General features: G+C 46.0%; 1 long non-coding RNA gene across 1 annotated transcript; it reads right to left on the bottom strand.

Annotated features, from left to right (window-relative positions):
- Positions 1-1249: 1249 nt before the first annotated feature.
- LOC132648688 (uncharacterized) lies at positions 1250-10194 on the bottom strand. The gene is made up of 3 exons (XR_009587085.1): positions 10067-10194; positions 4142-4174; positions 1250-3852 (listed from the first exon to the last, which is right to left on the bottom strand). It is a non-coding gene; the product is annotated as an uncharacterized LOC132648688 (long non-coding RNA).
- Between the last annotated feature and the right edge of the window lie 201 nt (positions 10195-10395).

The raw sequence follows: 10395 nt of genomic DNA, 5'->3' as shown, positions 1-10395 counted from the left end.
GCCCTCTGCCTCACATACTTGTCAGCACATGGGAGCACCAGGCATTCATCTTGCCAGCCAGGAAGATGGAAAAGGTATTGGGTTGTGTAAATTTGCATTTCTTAACAAATGACAAGAGATGAGGATGAGGATGTGGACAAAAAGAAAGCTGTGTACACTGCTGTTCAGAATGGAATCTAGTCAGTTTTGAGGTTTCTCCAAGAGCGGAAAATAGATCTGTCATGATGCCTAGCTAACACACTGCTGGGTAGTCAGGGTGCTGGCTCACAGGAGTCTGGGTCAGCATGTCACGGAGGAACTTGCATGTCACTGTCTATTACCACAGTAGTCATAGGAGCTGAATTACAAAAACAATCTAGATGTCCAACAGAAGAGGGATGGAGAAAGAAAACATAGTTTGTGTGGACAATGAAAATTTTCAGCCGTAGAGAGCGAAGTTATGTTGTCTGTAGGAAAAGGGAAGCAACTGAAATAGGGAGTGAAATTAAGCGTCTCGGAAAGACAAGTTGTTGCATGCTTTCCTTCATTTGTGGTTCTTAGGTTTTGCATACGTATTTGACATGAAAGTGTAAGTAAAACTGCCTACAGGGACAAATGGGACCAATGGGAGGGAGGGGGAGGAAAGGAAGGGGAGGAAGCATAGAAGGAATAGTAGTTTGCTTCCTGTTGCTGTGGAAAAAAAAAACAAAAAACAAAAAACAAAACAAAACAAAACAACCAAACCACCATGACCAAAAGCAATCTAGGGAGGAAAGGTTTTATTTGGACTTACGATGGGATGAAGGCATGGTGGTAGAAGCTATGTTCTCCAGCCACCCCTCCAGTGTCTGTACTTCCTCTAGCCACACCCCTCCCGCCTCCCCACACAGTACCACTAACTGAAGACCAAGTGTTTCAGTGCCTGGGACTATGGAGGACTTCCCATTCACACACACACACACACACACACACACACACACACACACAGGCGAGTATTTTCAACATACAATAAATACTTGCTTGCAAATTTTAAAAATACATTATTTAAAAAAGAAAATTGCTAGGCACGGTGGCGTAGGCCTTTTATCCCAGCACTCAGGAGGCAGAAGCAGGCAGATCTCTGTGAGTTTGAGGCCAGCTTGGTCTATAGAGGAAGTTCTAGGACAGCCAAGACAGAGAAACTCTGTCTTTAAAAAAAAAAAAAGTAAAAAATAAATATAAATGATAAATAAAAACAAAAAAATTGCATTTCTTTAGTAAGGAGCAAGGCTGACCATCTTATGTATTTATTGTTGGTTTTTTGTTTTTTGTTTTTTTCTACACAGAGGATCAAACCTAGAGCCTTATACACAGAGGCAAGCACTCTATCAAATGAGCTTTGTCTTTAGCTCCTATTTATACTTTTCCTCTGGACTTTTGTCCATGCCCTTTGCCCATATCTTTGTGTACCTGTATATTGTCATTTTAGTCATAAACACTCTTGATCTATGGTTCTGATAGACAAACACTCCCCAGTTTATGGGACTGCCTTTTAATAAGCCCAGGCTAAGTTGAAAATATCATACACTGATGATGTATTTAGCATACTAACATGGCAGCGAAGCAACACTAGACACCTTCAGATGGCTGCCGTTTCCCCTGTGGTTCCTTGGCCGTTTTGGAGCTTCAGCTCACATTTGCTGTCCAGAACCACAAGGGCAGATTCTGACTTATTTAACCACCATGGCAGGACGATGCCATGTCCTGCTTGGCTTGGTTCCTGAAACTCTGGCTAAGGGTGTCGAGGGAATGAAGAAAGAATAAAGACACAGACACATATAGGATGAAGCTGGAATCAAAGGGGGTTTCTCTAACGCTACCACTGTGATGGATACAGCGCAGGGGCCAGGTTGGCTAGTCTCTGCAGGAAGTCTTTGTAGGCAAATAGTCTTTTGATATGAACATGTGGAAGAGGAAGTCGCAGTTGCTAGGCTTTGCACCCACTGATCAGCCACGCATAAACACTCAGGGTCCCAAGGGAAGCTTTGCCCTTTCCTTTTGAGTGTGGTCCGTATGTGTAGCTGCTGTGCCAGTTTCCCAAGGGTCAGTTGGTCTTGGAGTCCTTAACAGTCCATGCCCATGTCAAAATACACGCTCACTCTGGTCTTCACTCGCTCGTAGCTTCCCCTGTTTGCTATACCAGTGTCCTCTGAGCTTCTTTGTGCCAGTGACCTCTAGGCGCTCCTCGTCCCTGAGTCCACTCTCGGGTCTCTAAGTGAGTCCATCTGGTGGCCTTGGCGTGAATTGGAGTGATCGAAGTCCTGTGTTCAAACACTTCAAATCGGCACCCCTGTGAAGAATTTATTTTCCATTTATGCATTTCTGTGTTAACCTTTTCATGGTTGTGGTACAATGTCCAGGACAAGCAAGTTAAGGGAAAAGGACTTTACTCTGGTTCCTGGATTCAGATGCTTTCGCCCATAGTCCTTGACCCCTTGAGTCTGAGCCAGCCAAACACCTGCTGGCCAGAGCATAAGGCAGAGGCCACTCAGCTCCTGCATACAGGAAGCAGGGGTCTTCATGTGGTTTCTACTGCTGGGAAAAAACACCATGACCCAAAAGCAACTTGGTGGAGTAGGAGTTTTGTTTGTCAGTGTGTTTTGTTTTGTTTTTTGGCTTACCCATCTCTGTCACAGTCCATCACTGAAGGAAGCCAAAGCAGGAACCCAAGATAGAAAACCTGGGGGCAGGGACTGACGCAGAGACCATGGAGAAGTTCTACTCACTGGCTTGCTCACCAGAACCCCCTGCCCAGGGTGGCTCCACTTACAGTGATCTGGGTCCTCGCACATCAATTACGGCTCAAGAACACGCCCTACAGACTCGCCTACAGGCCAATCCTACGGAGGCATTTTTCTTGGCTAAGGTTTCCTCTTCCCAGATATATGACCTTAGCTTGCATAAATTGACCAGAAAAGGCGGAGGGGGGAGTGAACACCCACAGTGACGTACTTCCCCCACACCTCCTAAAGTTCCCATCACATCCCATAATGACGTTGGCAGCAGGGAAGTAAGCATGCAGCCCAAGAACCTTGGGGACACTATCGTCATTATAACAAAGGCACAGTTAAACATAGGCATTCCTAGGCAGTCTGCCACGATCTAGTTTTTTTTTTTTTTTTTTTTTTTTCTGCCCCTTTAGAGAAAATACTAATTTTCAGTTGAAATACTGTGCTTGTTGGTATTTTGGAATATATGTAGCCGTGCAGTCTGTATACACAATTGAGTAGGGAGCACCTAGAAAGCCTATAGCAGCAGCCATTTTCCTTCCTTCCTTCTTTCTTTCTTTCTTTCTTTCTTTCTTTCTTTCTTTCTTTCTTTCTTTCTTTCTTTCTTCCTTCCTTCCTTCCTTCCTTCCTTCCTTCCTTCCTTCCTTCTTCCTTCCTTCCTTCCTTTCCACCGAGAATCTTTTTCACAGTCCCCTCTGCTGGCACTCTATCTGGGCTCTGTCCCTCTGCTAGGACTGCAGGGTCCTCAATACTCTCTGTAGAGCAGAGAACGGGTGATCAGTGAGACATACTGGTTCAAGTGCTGTCTCATTGGTGAAGCTCAGTCTGTTCTCTCACTTAGATGCAAGGAAGGCTGGGGACATGGTCCCTGGCAAAGAGCCTGCCCTGGCATAACAGCGCCACACTTCAGACCCAGAGTGTCAGTCTGTGTCACACTAGCTCCTTTGGACACCAGCCTGGAGACACTTGAAAGACGGTGAAGTCCGTCATTTGATTCCAACGAGGATTATGACTTTTGTTTGGTTGCTTGCTTCTTCTTCTTCTGGGATTAGGCATTGAAAAGACTCCACAAAGTACTTGGTGTTCATTCCAAGCTTGAGGGTATCTGTAGGGGATCATGGATGGAGGTTTAGAATGTGAGCTGAGGGAGGCTGGAGGAATTTGAGCATATCTCTCAGGATAGCCAAGCTGATCGTTTCTGTGCTTTTGGCCATGCTGACTGAAAATGCTCTGACCTAATACTTCTGTAGTGTCTCCCTGGCATGGACACTTAACGATCTCTCACAGTTCTTTCTTTACAAAGTTTTGTATACACTTGGGGTGTGGTCAGAAATAGGCTTTACAGAAGGTTAAATGACCTTTTCTAGAAGTTAAAATTGAGTCTTCTCCCTTACCTTTATCATTTGGGGCAGGCTCCTGATGACTCTCTGGAAAAAAAAAAAAGAGAAAAGTCACAATGTTCTGTCCATGGCCACCAGTATCCTGTTAGGCCCTCATCAGGCTCAAGAGGTGTCCTGGCAAACTCGCTCCCTTTTAAGGAGCTTCCCTTCTGTCCCACCTTTCATCCTACACTCAAGGTCTGTAGAATCCCTTCATCTTCCCTAGAGAGCAGATCAATATTTATTCTGTGCTTCTTGCACACGTAATTTCATTCATATCAAACATTGCACCATGCTAAAAGGAGCACAGAAGGAATGAATCCGGCCCCTACACTCAGGAAGTCCCAAATCCAAACGGGCAATGACCTTCTCAGAACGGACCTCTGCTGGGAACTTGAGCCTGGTACCAGAAAAATGGCCTTCCTGGGGGAAATGGCCTCAGATTGCCTTGTCTTTCTCCTAGTCAATGCTTACGGTAGATGCAACCTGGTTCTGCCGTCTGCCTGAGTCCTTTCCAGCAACAGGCACCCAGAGTGTACCAGAGATATGCCAAGGTCAGGAATTTCAGTGCCGCCTCAGGCACCCTGGTAACACAGCTTCCCACGGAGACCCCGTTTCTGTTCTGCTCCTTCCTGGGTACCCTGTGGCTGCACACTGTGGACCTTCTGGGGTTTTTCTGCCATAGCAGATCTGGAGTGACCGATTGAGGGTCCCTTTCATTGAACCCACTGTAGAAGTCCCTGGATTCACCCCTCCCTGAACTCCTCCCAAGGTCAGGCGCTCTCCACACTGTCCTTTCTTTCCGGCACTGTGCCTTTCAGCTCACTGACTGTGTGCCACGGGATAGCAAACCGTATTAAATCCCAGCCCTGACTAGATCAATTATGTGTGGGAGGGACCATGAGAGATTTCTGGCAAGGACCTGGTCCTCTCACTGTTAATGACTTCAGGGAAGGACTGACTACATTTTGGAATAGTTAGAGACAAACTTGAAATTTGTCATTTTTTTTTTTCAGAAGTCTCTTCTGAAAAAATGCCTCTTCCCTTTGGCATTTTTGAGCATCCTCCAAATGGCATTGCTGGAACAAACAAACAAACAGAATTCCATGAAACGCACTTTAAAGCTGTAGCAGGCTTTAAAGAAATGACATCTGCTTCATTGTTTAGAATTTGCATGTGTAGATAGCGGCGTGTGAAAGCTTTTCCTTTGCCTTTTGGGTTGTCCTTGTGCCCCATTTTGAGCAATTTCCGCTCACCTCCTGTCCTGGGACCTTCAAGCCTGGTAAATAAGCAGACCCCAGGGAGCTCCAGGGAGCCGTCGATATCCCGGAAAGGACTGGGAGGTTACCCGCCCCCCTCCCCCTTCCAGGAAGGAGTGGCTAAACCAGAACAATGACTTTGGCATGCCGCTAGTCCTAGTCCAACTTTCCCCACTCTTTTCCTCTCTCCTCCTGCCCCGTGACCCTGAGCTGCGCTGACCCACCAAGCATTTAGCTGGTGCCTCAGGACTCCACGCAGAGCTGAGCTGAGTCAAGCTTCCTCCCCAGCCCCGAGAAGAATGTCAGTCAGGAAGCTCAGCTATCCAGAGAATGTGAAATAACAATGTTTTAACGGGATCTTTTTTAACCTCATCTAACGCAGAGCTGGTAGTCTGGCCATCAGTAAGTTACCCCTCTTCATAACTAAAGCGATTATTTCCTCAATAAATCCTTAGTACTTTTCTCTACCATAGAGAGGCGTTGTTGGGGCATTTGCAGGTGTTGTCCAAGAACTAGGTTGCTCCAATGCCAGCTGTGGTGTTAATGGAGGGACCAGCCTTGAGATGTTTCCTGCCATAACGCCAGCCCGCCGTGCTATGGCCAAGAATCGCTCAGGGTATTGATGTTAATTTCTTCAGACTTGGGGCCCAGTCTTGAAATGAAAGCTTAATGCTCGACAATTTTCACAGGAGCAGAACTGAGGCCCTTTTGTTGGTTCCAACACGCATGGATAAAGTTGCCTGGAACATTTACTTTTCCCACCTTGGGTTAAAAATAATTTTTCAATTTTATGTGTACGATATTTTGTCTGCATGTTTGTTTGTGTGCTGTGTGTCTGTGTCTGGTGTCCACAGATGCCAGGAGAGGGCATCAGATCCTCTGGAACGGAGGTTCCAAATGGTGGTGAGCCAACCTGTGGGTGTTGGAATCAAACCTTGGTCCTCTTGAAGAACAGCCGTACTCTTAACTGCTGAAGCCCCGATTTTACTTCTAATTGATATTCCTCCCCTGCTCAATGTCAGAGCCAGTCACAGCAATGGAGATACAGTATTCTCTAAGAAGTACCATTTGAACCCTGGTCCTTGAGCTGAGCATAAAATTTGATAGTCTTGCATTATCTGGGATTAACTGATGAATAAAATCTTTTTTTTTGTTGAAACAACTGCAATATTTGTGTCATAATAAAGATGCCCGGATTAAACAATGAAAATAATGAAGTCAAGGGCGCAATTCGTATCTCTGGGCTCTAAACACTTCACTATTTAGAAATTGGAAGGGAAACAAAATAAAACAAATACAGAATTCTTTGTTAGCAGCCCTGGCTTTCCCAGATGAAATGGGCCCATCCCAGGTGTACTTTAAAATCTGACGTTTCACTTAAAACAGCTGTCCTGGCATGCAGCGCTTATACAAGATCTAATCAAGTCAGGGAAATGCAGAATCCTTCTTTTAGATTGCTTCATTCGGGAAGAGACTTTTTTTCCCCCTAAAGTGGAAATTGTGTCTTTAGTGCAGCAGTTGACACTACTGTTTTCTGTTGGGGGGAGTAGCAGAAAGAAAAGAGCCTAAAAGAGAAGCCAAGCTTCTAGGGTGAGCTGGACCATCTTGGAATCTGTCTTTTCACCTCCCTCGTTTTGCTGCCTGCCCACTTGGGAGGAAGGGAGATCGTGGAGGAGCAGAGTTGGAAGGAGAGAGAGGAGTGAAGCATTTGAACACCTGCCCTTGAGCCGAGCGACTACGGGTGCGTGGTTTCCAGATGCCCAGTGGATTGAGAGGGGTTGTTTGGCCTTAAAATTACCTTTGACCTGCACTGCACAGATGCTGATTGTCCGGTGTGGAAGAGGAACAGGACCACATCTGTTTGCAATGTCCCACCACCCCCACAGCCAAGTTCACAGGAAGTCTTGTTTCTCTCAGGACTTCCCACCACGTTTGTCCAAGAATTCTCCAGCTTTCCGGACCTGGAGGAGCATGGTGTGGACAGGGAGAAAAGGAAGGAAACCACCAGGGGCCCCTTTTGAAGACCTTGATGTCTCCCACACCAACCCCCAGGAGTTAAGGACATGCTGGGGACAGGTCAGGGTTCCTTTGCTCTTCAATGCCATAGCTTCCTCTGGAAAGTAAGGGAGCCTGCAGGGTCGGTTAGGAGGCAGAGGGCATCGACTTGGAGTTCCTTCCTGCCTCAGACCCAGTCCTCTCAGCCCACCAGAGAACTCTAATGTAAACCTTCAAAGGATGAAGTCGAGCTTGCATTCCAGCTCCTTGACCTCTCTGGGATTGCCAGCTCCTTCCCAGAGGTAGGGCAGTGGGCTGGAGGAAGGAGGTGCTTGGGTTTGTTTAGGAAAATCTCCAAGCCTGTGAACAACCCGAGGCATAACTCCATCTACTCCTAAGGAGAATTCCAGGCTGCACTGAGAAGGTCCCACGAGAGGCAGGAGAGTTGTGATGTTCATTGGCACTGGCCAGTTGAGAATTGGGGCGAATATTCTAAGATGCAACCTTTATTTCTAAGAATTTGACCTCAGCCTTAGCTGTCTACCCCAAGTGGAAGGGACATCAGGAAACAGCAGCATCATTGTCAGCAGCTGCTTGCTGAGGTAGGCGCAATGGAGTGTGTGTAACCCAGCCCAATGCTTGCTTTCTTCAACATTTTGTTGTAAAACTCTCAGAGCTGTAGGCAAATTGCAAGAGGTACATGATGTGCGCTCACTGACACTATGCACTTTGCTCTCTATGAGCAATCAAGAAGTGAAGAGCATGGCTGAGTAGATGGCTCCGTGCAAGCATAGGACCAGAGTTTGATCAGAGACCACATTAGGAGAGAGAGAGACAGAGACAGACAGGCAGACACACACAGAGACAGAGAGAGGGAGGGAGAGAGAGAGAAATGCTTGGAATCCCAGCATTGGGGAGGCAGAGACAAGGAGACCCCTGGGGCTTGCTGGGCAGGCAGTCAAGCCTACTGAGTTCTAGTACAGCAAGGGAGCCTGTCTCAAAAGAAAAAAAAAAGGGATTCACAACAGAAGAGTGACACCTTGAAGGTGATCTCTGACTTATATATAGGCGCAGTCTCATACACACAAGAAATTCAGACAAGTACAACAACAAACACCCATCCATATTCAGCTGAATTTTATTATTTTGCCTCATTTGTATTCTATGAAAAAAATAGACACACAAAGATATACAGTCGCTTATCTATCCAAATGTGCGTGGATCTTCTAGCTTTCTTTAATTACTTGAGAATAGGTGGTAGTCATAATGAGTCCTCATCCTTAGATACCACAAACTAACTACAAATGAGAATCCTGTGGAATAGGATTATTAATATTAATGTCACTTTGAGGACATGTAACTCTGATATAAAAGGGTTACCCAAGACATAGTACCTATCAAGTTTTCTGAAGTCCAATGTGTGTGTGTGTGTGTGTATACATAAAATCTAGGATCTGGTCAAGCCACATGTTACATTTAACTTCCATTCATTTTTAATCTTTTAAAATTTATAATAATCCCCTGAAGGCTGTATTTTTGTTTTTGCTTTAGAAAAGGAAAAATGCGACACTGACATTTTGAGCAGTAGTCCAGGCTTCTGCTGGCTTCCTTATGCTATTTTTGGCAGGCGTAGGACAGAGAGGATATTGTTACTTCCCATTATATTTCATGGGAGGGAGACCTGCTGTCTGTTTGCCCCATTAGCTTAAGGTTTGATCATTTTCTTAGGGGGCTATCAACTCTGGCAAGGCTTGGGGAAGAAGCTGTCATGAAAAACTCATTCTCCAGAGCAAAGAAAGACCTGTTGTCCAAGGAAAAGGACTTTGCCAGAGTCCTGTTTCCCGCCAGGGAAAAATGGATCTCCTACTCAAGCCCCTTGTCCCCTAAGACGGCCACAGCGGGAAGAGTTAGTGACAGATCCTTTACATTAAAGCAAATCCTTCAGGAAGAAAAGGTGACAATTTAAGCACACTAGAAGGATTTGGAGCCTCTGGCCTCTGTGGAACACACTAACCACAGCCGAGCTCCCAGCCATGTGGACATTGACTCCCCTATTCCAACCCTGAAGGCCTGTTGCCTCAGCTCCCGGGTGTATTATCTGGCTCTCAACAACGGTCACACAGTAGTTCTAAGATCTGCTGGAAGACAGAAAGAACACAAAGGCGGAAGACGCAAGCATCAGAACCAGACCCCAGCACCACACAGCTGCTCGTCAGAGAACTTGAAAGAATCATGCTCAATGTGTTAAGAGACCTAACAGCAAAAGGAGACCAGATTGCGGGAACTGGGGGATGGACTCTTTAAGACACAAAACCCGGAAACAGTAGAAGTTCAAAGCACTATGAGTGGAGTGTGCCTTTGATGGCCTCCTTGGATGCTAGCTATGACCGGGGAAGGAGTTCATGAGCTTGAAGATAGGTCAATTAAACTTCTTGGGGAAGAATACAAGAGGAGAAATATAAAACAGAAAATCTAAGATATTTGGGATAATTACAAAAGGTATAATATATGTATAATTAGAATGCCCACAGAGAGGAGGAGAGGGAGGACATGGCACAGACCAGAGCTGAAAACTATCTGCGGTAATAACGACAGAGAACTTTCTCCAGTGAAAGCCAGGCCATCAAACACACATCAGAGGAACACAGAGACTACCAAGCAGGGGATCAGTAAAAACCACACTTACCACATGCCAGAGAAAACCTCAACACGGAGAGGTTTCTGAAGACACGGGGGCTACCTACAGAGATGGGGAGATAAGATGTGTTGGTGGAGTCCTCAGAGATCACGTTAGAAGATGAGAATTGGCTGAGTCATGTGAGACACTGAAAGAAAAGTCCCAGAAGCTTAGCGTTCTAGCTAGTGAAATTATTCAGAAGCAAAGGCGGGGCTGCAGGGATGGCTCAGCCATTAAGAGTGCTTGTTGCTCTTGCAGAGAACCTGGGCTGGACTCCCAGCACCCAAGTCATTGCTTACAACTATCCGGAACTCCAGTTTCCTGGGATTTGATACCTT

Source organism: Meriones unguiculatus, chromosome 17 (assembly GCF_030254825.1).
Source record: "Meriones unguiculatus strain TT.TT164.6M chromosome 17, Bangor_MerUng_6.1, whole genome shotgun sequence".
NCBI classification, from domain to species: Eukaryota; Metazoa; Chordata; class Mammalia; order Rodentia; family Muridae; genus Meriones; species Meriones unguiculatus.
This window is presented reverse-complemented; position numbering and strand designations above follow the sequence as displayed.